Source organism: Lissotriton helveticus, chromosome 1_2 (assembly GCF_964261635.1).
Source record: "Lissotriton helveticus chromosome 1_2, aLisHel1.1, whole genome shotgun sequence".
Taxonomy (NCBI): Eukaryota; Metazoa; Chordata; class Amphibia; order Caudata; family Salamandridae; genus Lissotriton; species Lissotriton helveticus.
Genome location: NC_136058.1, coordinates 135182966 through 135195597, shown reverse-complemented (window position 1 = coordinate 135195597; position 12632 = coordinate 135182966).

Genomic DNA, 12632 nt, shown 5'->3' with positions numbered 1-12632 from the left:
CGAAACATAATGCTAAAATGTTATCTGTATAACTGAAGCACAAACACGCCTAATACATAATGGAAAGGAGAAATATAATAACTAAATGCAATGATATAATCTGGTTTTTTTCATTAAAGACTTGGAAATATTGTCATTTCAGACTGCTGCTGGAGAAATCTTATTCTTTCTTGAGGCTCCGGTTACAGAGTCATTAAACATTGATCTCAGGTCACAACTCTAAATAATCATATACTCAATAGAAGTGAGGTCCGTGTCTGAGTATTTCATAAATGGATATAATACTAATGAGTACCACTTTTTCTTAAATATGCAGTGCAATAAAAAACTTCTTCAACAAAAAAAACCTAATTTAACTTTGATGTGATTATCTGAACAAAGTGGCTTTCAGTATCTTTTTGTTTGGAACTTGCCCACCCTTTATGTTTTAACTTTTTATAAAATTTACCTGAATGCATCCATATGCCATTTACACTTCACCGGATTAAAATTAATTACTTTTTTAAGAGGCATGGCTGGCTTGACATATGACACCAGTTATCCAAGCAATGCATTATTACAGTTGTAGTCCTTTGTCTCAGTTTATCTTATGGTTAAATAGGTATTGTTTGACATTTTAAATATCTCTTTACACGGTGCCATGCTTGTTTACTTTGAAATATGTCCAACTTTCCTTTCTACTTCGGTGTATGAAGAATGTTGGGTGGGTTAGTTAAAGATATTTCATATAGATCCACTATGGCAATTTTTCCAATAACATTCTGCGATACATATGGTTTACCAGGCAATTCTAGCACAGGAATGTAGGATGTGGCATGAAATTTGGACCAGAGGGGTGTATTTGGCAGGGTGAGATGAGCATTCAGTCTGGAACAAAGCAATAACTGTGTCTATTATTATAATAAGCCCCATTAAAAGTAAATCGGAAATACTGTATAGGCAATGGTATTGGGATATTGGTACTTATGGTATGGGAATAACAGTCCTTTACACGTTTTGCCATGAGAAATGGGACATAACATGAAATAATCTAAGTTTCTGCACGGATTCCCGCATGTTATTCCCAATATGGGGGGGGCAATCCTGCTTGTTTTGAGCAGAATACATTTCTGGGTGAAAACCTTGGAAGGCACTGTATTGTTGCAACACCTGTAATTCCTGATGTCTCCCCTTACCAGCGTATCAGGAATTATGTGCTGCTCCTCATTAGAGCCTATGACAGTAGTAAGAGCAGTGCTGACATATGCTGACAATCCTGGTAAACATGTTGGCATGTTAGAAGGGGTCAAGCATCAACGTTTTTCCAAAAAGACGGTTAAAGCAGTTGTTCACAAGGAAAGCAGGTGCCAGTCAAGGCAGAACAAAGCTAGGAGTCGAATTACGTAGGTTGCTTGACATGGGAGTGATCAAACATCGTAAGACCGTATAGTAATTAGCTCCCATCAATATGGTCATGGACATAATATCCCAAAATGTAACTACAAGGATGTAGCCCTGTATACATAGTGGCTTTTTGCACGATGCCAATGATTAAATCCCATAGTGTAATTACCAGGATATAGCACTTTATACATAGTGGCATTTTACACCCTGACCATGATTATTTGATACCAGCAACTATTGATATCATGAGCGTCCTGTGATCATAACCAAAAACGAGCATGGGACGCCATATCCCACCATGCTTTCATGTATGTGTCAATTAATGATCAAAGCAAGACCAAAACAACAAAACTCCAATCGATGGTTCACGGGTTATGCACTTTCAAAGTGCTCAAGTAAACAGCGCTTTAACAGCACTGACGATCATCAGGTCACGTTGTACTTGGGGAAAACAACACAAATCAGATGAGAGAAGGTTACTATTTGGTTTCCTCACAGATCATGGCCAAAACAGTGCTCCAAATGGCACTTAAATGTAAGTTTCTCACCAGTCCCTCGAGAGAGGTGTAGTCAAGCATTTTTGGCCACCCGCAAGGGTGCAGGTCGAAGCCAGGGAACTCATGGGTCCCATGTTCATAAGAGAGTAAGTACCTTGTCCGGGACGAAGCAGTCGGAGTGTCTGCCTCGTAGCTCTAGGTCCACGTCACTGCGACTTGCCAGGATGGAAGGCAGTGTGGCCACGGGCCTCGCTGCTCGGTAGAGACTAGGTGTTCTACGTTTAATGAGCACACACAGCAGATGCAGCATCGTCCTTGATCAGGCCTATCTCTTCAGGGTTACAAGCAAGCAAGCTGCTGACATGAGAGCACATCGTTGGTTATTGCTCCCTGCAGATGGGTGGCTGCGGCGTGGTTGTTGCCCAGGCAAAACGTTCTGAAGGAATGCAAAGGTGATTTCAGAAGGCCTGCGCGGCCCTGGTCAATTGCAGTAATGTTCTTGACAAAATGAAGCGCAGATCTCTGGTTGTAGGTCAGAAGTGAAGCGCTGACCATTGTAGAGCCCCTCTGCAGGTCAGAGGGCAAAGTGCAGACCGGGGTGGAACTGGGATGACAGGCTCATGAACGACAGTCCCAAGCAATAGTGTAGAAGGGGAAAACAAATTATATTATGGCCCTGAGACTTCTGAAACAGGAGGGAAGCCAGCAAACCCTTGGAGTTACTTTAAATCTTTGTAGGTAAACAGGAGGCAAGCCAGCAAGCGCTTGGAGTTACTTTAAATCTTTGTAGTTTGCTGAGAGAAGATTCAGTCCTTCTCACTGTCAGGCAAAAAGACAGCTGGCCAACACAGCAGTGCAGGTAGCAAAGTGGCAGCCACTCCTACAGCACAGCACAGCAATCAGCAGGCAACATGCCTACACAGCATCACAGTTAGCAGAGTGGCAGTCCTTCCCGCAATGCAGCTCCTCTTCTTGGCAGAGTCTCCTGAAGTCCTAAAAGTGAATTGAGTACTTGGTGCCAGAAGTCCATTATTATACTCATTTTAGCCCTTGAAGTAAGGAGACTTCAAAGAAAGGTCCTTACTGTGCACAGCACCCTGCCCATCTCTGCCCTGGTTCCAGACTTACTACAGGGGGTATGCAGCCATTTGTGTGAACAGGCACAGCCATTTTGTGCTGCAAGTGTCAGCTTCTCATTCTCAATCTACTTTAGAATGGCCCATCAGAAAAATGATTGCTTTTCATAGAAAGTCCTTAGTTGTCCTCCATATTAGTTTAGTTTGAGCATGAAAACTCAAAATTAATAGTCTACATGTTTCGAGCCATATATATATTATGGGTTCTCCTAAGGTCCAGGGCTGGATGTTTTCTAAAATTAAAGAAAAAAGAAAGGTTTCTACATATGTACAATTACTTTCAAACAGAGGATCATATAGTAAATGAAAAGCAATTACTTTTCTTTCATTTTCCAAATTTGATGATTTTGGTACCCGTTATCGGCACCAAGAGCGTTAAAAGGTGTCGCTCTGGTTTATAACATTTGGACTGGTTGAACACTGATTGGTTCTTTTTTTGATTTGTGTCATCTTGTTTATTAATGTGTGATTCATTTTGGGATATGAAAAAAGTTTGTATAGGTTTGCGATTCTATTTGTAATCACTCTCTGTTCTTAAATATTGAGCAATGTCGTGTAAGGATGAAAACATGTTATAATTGATTTACAGGTCATGTTTATTAAATAGAATGATCTTGTGTGAAAAGTAAAAAAACAGAAAGAAACACAATCACCAACTGTTTTGGTTTTTGATTGTATATAGAGGTCCATGGTGGTTGCAGGTAAGGGCCCAACCCTCTACTCTTGTTGTTCAATTTTCTAAAAGTGGCATTTTCAAATGTACAATTTAAAATTCAACTTCATCATAAGTTGTGATTTTAAATTATGAGTTCAGAGACACCAAACTCCAAATCTCTATCTTTTAAATCTCTATATTTTCCCAATTGGAAATTACACTTAAAGTATGTTTTAAGGCAATCCCAATGTTCTCCTATGGGAGAGTTAGGCCTTGCAGTATTGAAAAACGAATTTAGCAGTTTTTCACTACCAGGACACATAATTAACAAATGTAAATGTGCTACCTTTTAAATACACTGCACCCTGCTCAAAGGGCTGCCTGGGGCCTACCTTAAGGGTGACGTATATGTAATAAAAGTGAACGTTTGGGTCTGGCAATTAGGCTAACTTGCCCGGTTGAATTGACAGTTTTAAAACTGCATGCACAGACTATGCAGTGGCAGGCCTGAGCCATGTTTAGAGGCCTACTGAAGTGGGTGGCACAATCGCTGCAAGCCCACTATTAGCATTTAATTTACAGACCCAGAGCACATGTAGTGTACTTTACTAGGGATAAACCAATTGTTATCACATTTTAGAAACAGAGCACATACACTTTAACACTGGTCAGCAGTGAAAACGTACCCAGAGTTCTAAAGCCAACAAAAGCTAGGTCAGAAAAGAGAAGAAAGGAGAAAGATTGGGGTAACCCTGCAAAAGGGCCATTTCCAACAGGCTTGTTTGTTATTCGTATGTGTTACATTTGTGAAGTACCATCCTTCTAGTCCTTCTACTCTTAATCTCATGCTCCATTAAAAATCCAACATTGCTCCTAAACTCGTTGGAACGATTGTGCCTTTATGACCATTTGACAGATCTGTCAAAACATTTTTCCTACCTATGTAACTCCGTCTTACTGACCATCTTATTTTCCATAAAGCTGGTAAAATCTACACCAAAACAACCCGAGTAGTAGTCTAAGTTCTGTAATAGTGGAAAACCTTATCAGCAACTAGAGAAAATAATCTTTTCGGCCCCAATCAACAAGGGGGATACCACTCTGTCAGACTACGGTTCGCTGTTCCTCTGGGCCTATATTTATCAGGCCTCTGGGACTGCGGGCGTGATTCAGCTGCAGCATCTGGCACACGGCTGCCGACATACTGCAGCATGGGGGCGTGGGGCAAGCTCCTCCGAGTTGAAGGTAAATCCACTGTGACTTCCTGTCTTCCCTGAACCATACCCAAAAGAAAGGTTCCACCACACACTTACTGCCTACTCCAAGGAGGAGGTAAATGTTTGAATTTGGACCCATTATTTCCCCAGGAAGGATGAAAACATATGTACATGCACCAAGTTGCATGTTATTCCCCATTCCAGGGTAAATGACTTGTAATTCCCGGATAAAGGAGCAGGGATACTAGCCAGAATCAGAGTGTGAACAAAAGGGGTCTTCATAACGTCTCTCCGCCGTTTTGTACAGTAGAGAGTGTGTTGTGTTTAAACCCATGAAAACAAATTGGATATACTCAAGTGGGACTGAAAAGGGGGGGCCCTCGGCCCCCCCGCACGCATGGCGGCGCGGCGACCGCCTCACCTCCTCTCCCCCTCGGTCCTTCGACGGTGGGGGCGTGCCCTGGGGCGCGGCCCACCGCCGATTGGCCGGCGCCCCTCCTGACCCGGATTCAATGGACTGGTTCCGGGTCGGGGGGGGCGGGCGATAGGAGGGGCCACCCGGCCCCTCGGGAATAAGAGGTGGGGAGCGCCCAGGAGACCCCCTTGTCCCTGGACGCTCCCTCGCTGAACGCTGTGCCCCGCGTTCGGGGCTTCTTTGTTTGATAACTTTTTTCCCGCTTTTATTTTACAGGTCGAGCCAGCCGTCGTGGGGATCGACATCGGCCTGGGACGCGAGGCAGCGGTTTTGGTTTTTCCTGTTTTTTCCTTGCAGGGTGCCAGGACGTCGAATTTCGCGCCGGGGACGGAGGCGGAAAGGCGCCAGATGATCGTCGGGTTTCTTGCTTTGGCGCCCGCGTCGCCATTTCTTCAGAGGGCGGCGTACGAGTGAATTGAAAGGGGTGGGAGCAAGCGTGGAGGCTCCGTCAGGTACCGGGTGCGGGCGGTTGAGGACTGGGGTAGAGCTCCGTAGAGCGGCGTTCTAGCCTTGGGAGGGGGACACAGAGTAAGAATCGCTAAGCGTGCAAAATAGCCTGTTAGCTCAGTTGGTTACAAATGTGGTGCTATTAACGCTAAAGTCACACAGTTCAATCACAGTACCGGCCGAGTTTAATTGTTTACGAACGGCTAATAAGGCCGGTGTAGGGCAATTTCGAATTAGAACGAGAGCGGGGGCTACTTGACCACGATTGGCGGAGGGGGAGAAGCAAGGTCGACCAGGGCAGCGCCTGGAAGGGAGACTGCTGGTGCATGTATGTCATTGTTTTGATTACTGCTTAGCATTTTTAAGGAAGTAATTGTCAGTTAATGAATTGTATGAAAACGAAGTGTTTTCTCTGCTATATGGTATAAATTAATAAGTGAATTGTGGATCAAGCATACAAACGAGGTGGCCTTTCATAAAGTGTTTCTCATTACTGTGGGGTATTAACAATTAGATAACTTTTGGTCAAGTAGTGGCACAGGAGCGCACTATAAAGGGGAATAAGTGCAAGTCTTGGCTCGGAAGTGTACTGACCTTTTGCATAAGTGTGTTTTTAAGGTCATTGAGGCAATGTGTTTGGGTACCGCACAGCACCTGTGAGGTTCAAAGGGGGCCTACAACTTGTTCCTCCTTTATTACACGGTACTAATACTTGTTTTTCAATTTCAGGCAACCTTAACTACATTATTGGCACATTTCAGCAGACAGGGCACGCAACGTGGTGAGGGCTGTGACCGCAGATCACCATCGCCGGCGAGGATACAGGAGGGGTCGGTAAGAGGGGTACGGGGGGCTAGCATTCATTGCTCCAGGTGGCCGCCGGGTGGGTCTACATTAGGTTTACTCACCCCCTTACATAAGCGGACAAGCCGCTAGTGTTGCGGTCGCCGTTGCATGGTGCTGAAAGCCCCCTGGTGACCCTCCATCTGAAAGGTACACACAGTTGACCGGTTGGGAACTAAGTAGGCAGCGGGTGTTTTTTGGGGTAAGCATCATGCCAGGTCCAAGGGGTGGAAAAAGGGGGTCCAACATGGAGGCTATGATGCGGGCTATGATGCGGGAGATGAGCGACATTAAACAACAGCTAGGACAAATTAAGGAGCGGGAAGCTCGGTTGGAGGACAGAGAGGGCGAGGCACCGGGCCCGTCCGGGAGACCGATCCGCAAGAGGGTGGCACCAGTGCCAAGAGGGGAATTTGTCACCCCGCAAGGGAAACCTAGGTCCAAGAGACCCAAGGAGGCGGTCCCCACCCCAGGCCCAGTGGATCCGTTACCCGCCGCACCGCCAGCGGTGGTCCCACCCCCGCATGTGCCTACACCCATTGCCCCTGTGGTGCCGGTGCCGGCAGGTCAACCAGTAGACGCTGGGTCTGCTCCCGCACCGGTGCCCACTATCCCGGGTACAGGCGGGCCACACCCGGCGCCCGCCCTGCCAGCTGTGCCAGGACCACTGGGCATAACCCCAGTGGTACCTGTTGTCCCGGGGGGTAATATAGAGTCAATGCCACCCGAATTGTTGTCTCAGTTAACGGCCATGATGCCATGGCTCCAAAAAGGGGGAGCCTTCCCGAATTCTGCAGACCATGCGGCAGAGGCAGCAAGGTTTGTAGAAAAAATCAGATCGGCACCGGTCGCCGACAGTGTTGCATTGCCAATTTCTTCTCCCCTTGCAGGTCCAAGTGTTCCCCAGCTGGACGGAGTAAAAGGGCAGCCGCCCCCGGTGCCCGCACTTGGTAAGGAAGTGGCATTGCCGCTCTTGGGGGACGGTGTGATACCTTCCAGGAGCGAAAATTTAGCTCAGCATGTGTCTTTAGCTGTGAAAGAAATGATTTGGGCTGATAAATACGTGTACATTTATTCTTTATTGTTGGATAATAGGGAAATGGAGCAGGCAAAAGCACTGAAAGAGTGGATGCTCCCAAGTGAATGGAGGGCGCAGTGTACTAGATTCAGGGTTGAGGAAAATCTCAATAATTGGATGCAAGCATGGGCTGTTTTCACTGCAGTTAAGGCTGAGCGTCCTCCAGATCTGCAGGCTGCATTGGCTTGCTACTCGAGCAGGATTGTGGGGTGGAGTCAACAGTATTCTGGGGAAGCATGGAAGGGTTATGATGTCAACTTTAGGAAGGCATTGGAATTCAATAGATCATTGCCATGGGACTCGGTAGATTCCATGGCTTGGCACAAACAGTTCTCTGACACTGCACCCCCCCCTCAGTTCGGTGCGGTCAAGGCGTTCACTAGACCGCAGCAGCCCTTTCGGCCCCCCCAAACGAGTGAAATACCTGGGAAATTTAGGGCAGGTGGGCCAGAGAAGAAAGGGGTGTGCTGGGATTTTAATAGGCGTACCTGCGCAAGGGCCGCGTGTAAGTTTAGGCATGCATGTTCCTCCTGTGGGCACCCCTCTCATCCAGAAACTACCTGTAGGTCCAAGCAAGGTAACACAGGACAGAGGGGTAGGGGAAAGCCATTATAAGTCAGACAGGTTACGCCCCCCCACTCCAGTGGATGTGGTGGCAATGATTCCATTGTTGAACAGATACCCTGACCACAAAGCGGCCACCCTACTCCAGGAAGGTTTTTCTAAAGGTTTTAGGATCCCGGCCGGGGGATACACAGGCAGTGCGCACTGTAGAAATCAATTATCAGTCAAACACAATCCGGCTGTTGTGGCCGCCAAAATTGACAAAGAGCTTTCCTTAGGCAGGATAACTGGCCCTTTTCCCGCAGTGCCAGTACCCAATTTTGTGTGTTCCCCACTGGGAGTTGTCCCCAAGAAAGAGAAGGGGCAATTCAGATTGATTCATAACCTGTCAGCGCCAAAGGGGGCGTCACTGAATGATGCCATTGACGAAGGTATCTGTAGTGTTAAGTACGCCTCTTTTGATCAGGCTGTTACCTTATTGCAGGTCACTGGACCCGGGGCGCTGTTGGCGAAATCAGACATAGAATCCGCCTTCCGCCTCCTCCCAGTCCACCCGGCGGACCAGCATCTTTTAGGTTTCACCTTTAGGGATAGGTTCTACATGGACAAATGCATGCCTATGGGTTGTTCTATTTCTTGCGCCTACTTTGAGATGTTTAGTTCATTTCTCGAATGGGCCATGAGACAAGTGACGGGCCATCAAAGGGTCATGCATTACTTAGATGATTTCCTCTTCCTCGGTACAGCGGGTTCTCAGGAGTGCGCACTGGCATTGCAGGAATTTTGCGTGCTCATGCGGGCTTTTGGGGTCCCGCTTGCGCCCGGGAAGACGGTGGGCCCGACCACCTGCTTGGAATTTCTGGGCATCGAGATTGACTCAATGGAGAGATGTTTTAGACTACCCAGGGACAAGGTGTGCAAATTCAAGGCATCGCTACAGTTATGCCTCCGGAAGGAGAAGGTCACTTTGCAGCAATTACAGGAGGTGGTAGGGCAACTGAATTTCGCACTAAGAATCATCCCAATGGCTCGCCCCTTCTCTCGCTCCATCGCGCACGCGATGAAGGGGCTGAGGGAAAAACACCACCGCACGCGCCTATCGTCTGAGATTCGCCAGGATATGCTTATTTGGATGGCATTCCTGGAGGATTTTAACGGTAGAGTGGTCTGGCCCGACCCGCTCACGACATCAGCGGAGTTGGGACTATGGACTGATGCGGCCGGTAGTGTGGGCTTTGGTGCCATCCTAGGGAATAGGTGGGTCGCTCAACAATGGCCAGAAGAATGGAACACATGGGGTTTGCTCGGCAACATTGGCTTCCTGGAACTTTTTCCAATATGGGTGGCACTGATGGTTTGGCCCGAACACCTATGTAACCAATCAGTGGTGTTTTGGTCAGATAACATGACAGTGGTGGAATGTATCAATCAGCAGGGGGCGCGGTGTCCTTTCATACTTCGTCTGATCAAAGAAATTGTTCTGCGGTGCCTTAAACTGAATACTAATTTTAGAGCCAAACATGTCCCTGGTGTTTTAAACAATGCTGCTGACTCCCTTTCTCGCTTCAAAATGCAGGTTTTCAGGGAACATCTCCCCACAGCAGACCCCTCGCCAGCACACTTCCCAGCAGTACTTTGGCAGATTGGTGCCCCAGATTACAGGACCTCGTGGTCGCTAGCCTAGCCCCCAGGACCAAGACGGCTTACGAAGGGGCGTTTCTGTCTTATTGTTCTTTCTTGGGGCCACAGTGGGAAGTGCTTTGGGCGAAGGAGGATGGGTTTGCAGCCTATTTAGAATGGATGCACAAAGAGGGGCGCTCAGTGGCAGCGGCGACCAGACATAGGGCAGCAGTGTCATTCTTCGCTCAAGCTAGGGGCTTCAGGGATCCCACTAATACCTTTATGATACGCAAGGCTTTAAGGGGATGGCGCCGTATTCAGGGACACCAGAAGGATAAGAGGAAGCCCATGGGGTTGGCCCGGCTAACAGCCTTACTGGGCACGCTGGAGGTTGTTTGTAACTCGGAGTGGGAGGTGCTTCTTTTTAAGGCGGCATTCCCCCTGGCATTTTATGGGGCGCTGAGAATTAGTGAACTTGTGGCAGGATCCAAGTCTGACATATTAGGTGGCTTGCAGAAGGCTGGGGTGACGATAAGGGGTGACACCATGTGGGTGATTATCCAGAAATCAAAGACCGATCAAGAAGCTAGGGGTCACACCATAGTTCTGCAACGGGCACCCGCCAACCCGTGCTGCCCGGTGAGGCACGTAGAAGCACTCATGGGACGGATGGTCGGTTCAGCAGGCAGGGCGTTGCTCTGTCACGCCGACGGGAGCCCCTTGACCAGGTATCAATTCAGGAGAGTGTTCGAAATAGGGGTTACAAAAGCAGGTCTTGATCCTAGAGATTTTGGATCTCATTCCTTCAGGATTGGGGCAGCAACTGAGGCGGTGGCGGGGGGCCTCCCGGTGGAAAGAGTGAAGACAATTGGAAGGTGGTCATCAGACTGCTATAAACGTTATGTTCGGATTGACATGCTATGATTACTTGTCACTCACGCTTGGTCTCTTTCCGCTCTCTTACAGTTTCTCAGACCTGTTACGCAGGGGAGGAATTTGTCGTCGGGCACCGCCAAGATTCATCGGCACGGAGCGGCGAACAGGAAACAACAAAGAACAATGTCTGGATTGTCGGTCATTCATATGTGAAGCGAGCGGAATGTGTATTCCTGTCAGGTGATAAGAAAGAAAGGGCGGCACAACTAGGGTTGAATATCACGTTCTTTGGCAGAGGTGGGTTGTGTCTTCACGAGTTTAGGGGTTTCTTCCAAGGGCTGTTAGCACGCCAGCGGTCTCCACCGTCAGTGGTGATACTTCACCTTGGGGAGAACGACTTGGCAACACTGGGCAGGCGCATCTTGATTGAAGAGATTATCTCAACAGCGGGTTGGATAGCTAGGACCTGCCCCGGGTGCACGCTAGTATGGTCACAACTCATACCTCGACTTCAGTGGCGGGGGGGTCATTCGGTCAGGGCGTTGAATCACTCGGTAAAGAGGATCAACACACGGTTGGATAGGTTGTTTCGAACCCCCGTGTTACAGTCAATACCTCATGGGTGCATCTGGGGTCACAAGTATTACTTGAAGGACGGGGTTCATTTGACAGAAGAGGGTAATGTCCTATGGTCTGACAATATCTGGGCTTGGCTAGAGGGCTGGGATAGGAGGAGTGTGTCCTTAGGCAGGGGATAGAGGGGGAGGCCAGATCGTCGGTTAACAATACTGGCCTGTGGCGGTAAGGTCATTATCGGTGAGCACATATTTGAGGTCTGAGGGGGCGGGCATCATCCTATGGAGGTTCCCGCCCGGGGGGAGGGGCCTGCGGGCCACTCCCAGTACTCCAGGGGCAAGGTAATATGCAAAGGAGCGCGGGTAGGAGTAGTTCACGCTTTCCTTAGGCTGGTAGCCACCCCGCGCGCGTGGACTCATGACGCCACCGGCGCAGAGTAAGGGCCCTCCTTTAGTGGGTAAATGGAGTTTGGGGCGTAGACCGGGCAATTCCCGGGGTAACACTGCGCATGCGCACTTCTAGGGGGAAGGCGCAGCTTGTAGGACCTGACACCGGTAGTGACCCTGCCATATGGCCAGAAATGTACAAAAATCAAGGTAGGATGTTTAGTTTAAGCTAGGAACAACTTGTATTAGAGTTTTGTTAAGGTCAGGCTCTCAAACTTGTTGATAACAATTGTATAACTGAATGTCCTGCTGATTTTTGTATTCATTGTTGATTATGCAATTAAAACCTTTTTTAATTTCATACTTTAATAAATACGGCCGGGCGACTAGCGCCCGCCTTCCAAAAAGTAAAACACGTCTCGTGTCCACGTTCCTGGGTGTTGGGTGCCGGATTGGGGGGGAGGCGGCAGCTAGTCGCTGACCATGATGTCTGACACACCTGCCAGTAGTGAGGCTCATGTCTTTTGCTGAATATCAAGCCGTTGCAAAGGCAAAGGAAATTAGATAAAGTGCAAAACTGGTAGATTATGTTGGTGAAATGAAGGTTCGAATCCAATATGGAATGAGCATAAGGTCACAGAGAGACATTACGATCATACCCTGCAAATGTATGAAGAGAATAAACACGCAGAAACGTTTTTTTTTTCAATCAAGGATCTATGTTAGAGCTCACAGTAGTGGGCCTGGTGTGAGAGTTAAGCTGCGAGTAAAAAGGCATGCACATATCCTTCTCAAGAAAGGAGAGAGCATGCAGTTGCCACCCAGCAGTTGCGGTGGAGACACAATTGGTAACTGAGTTACCAAAGTGGATGAAATGCT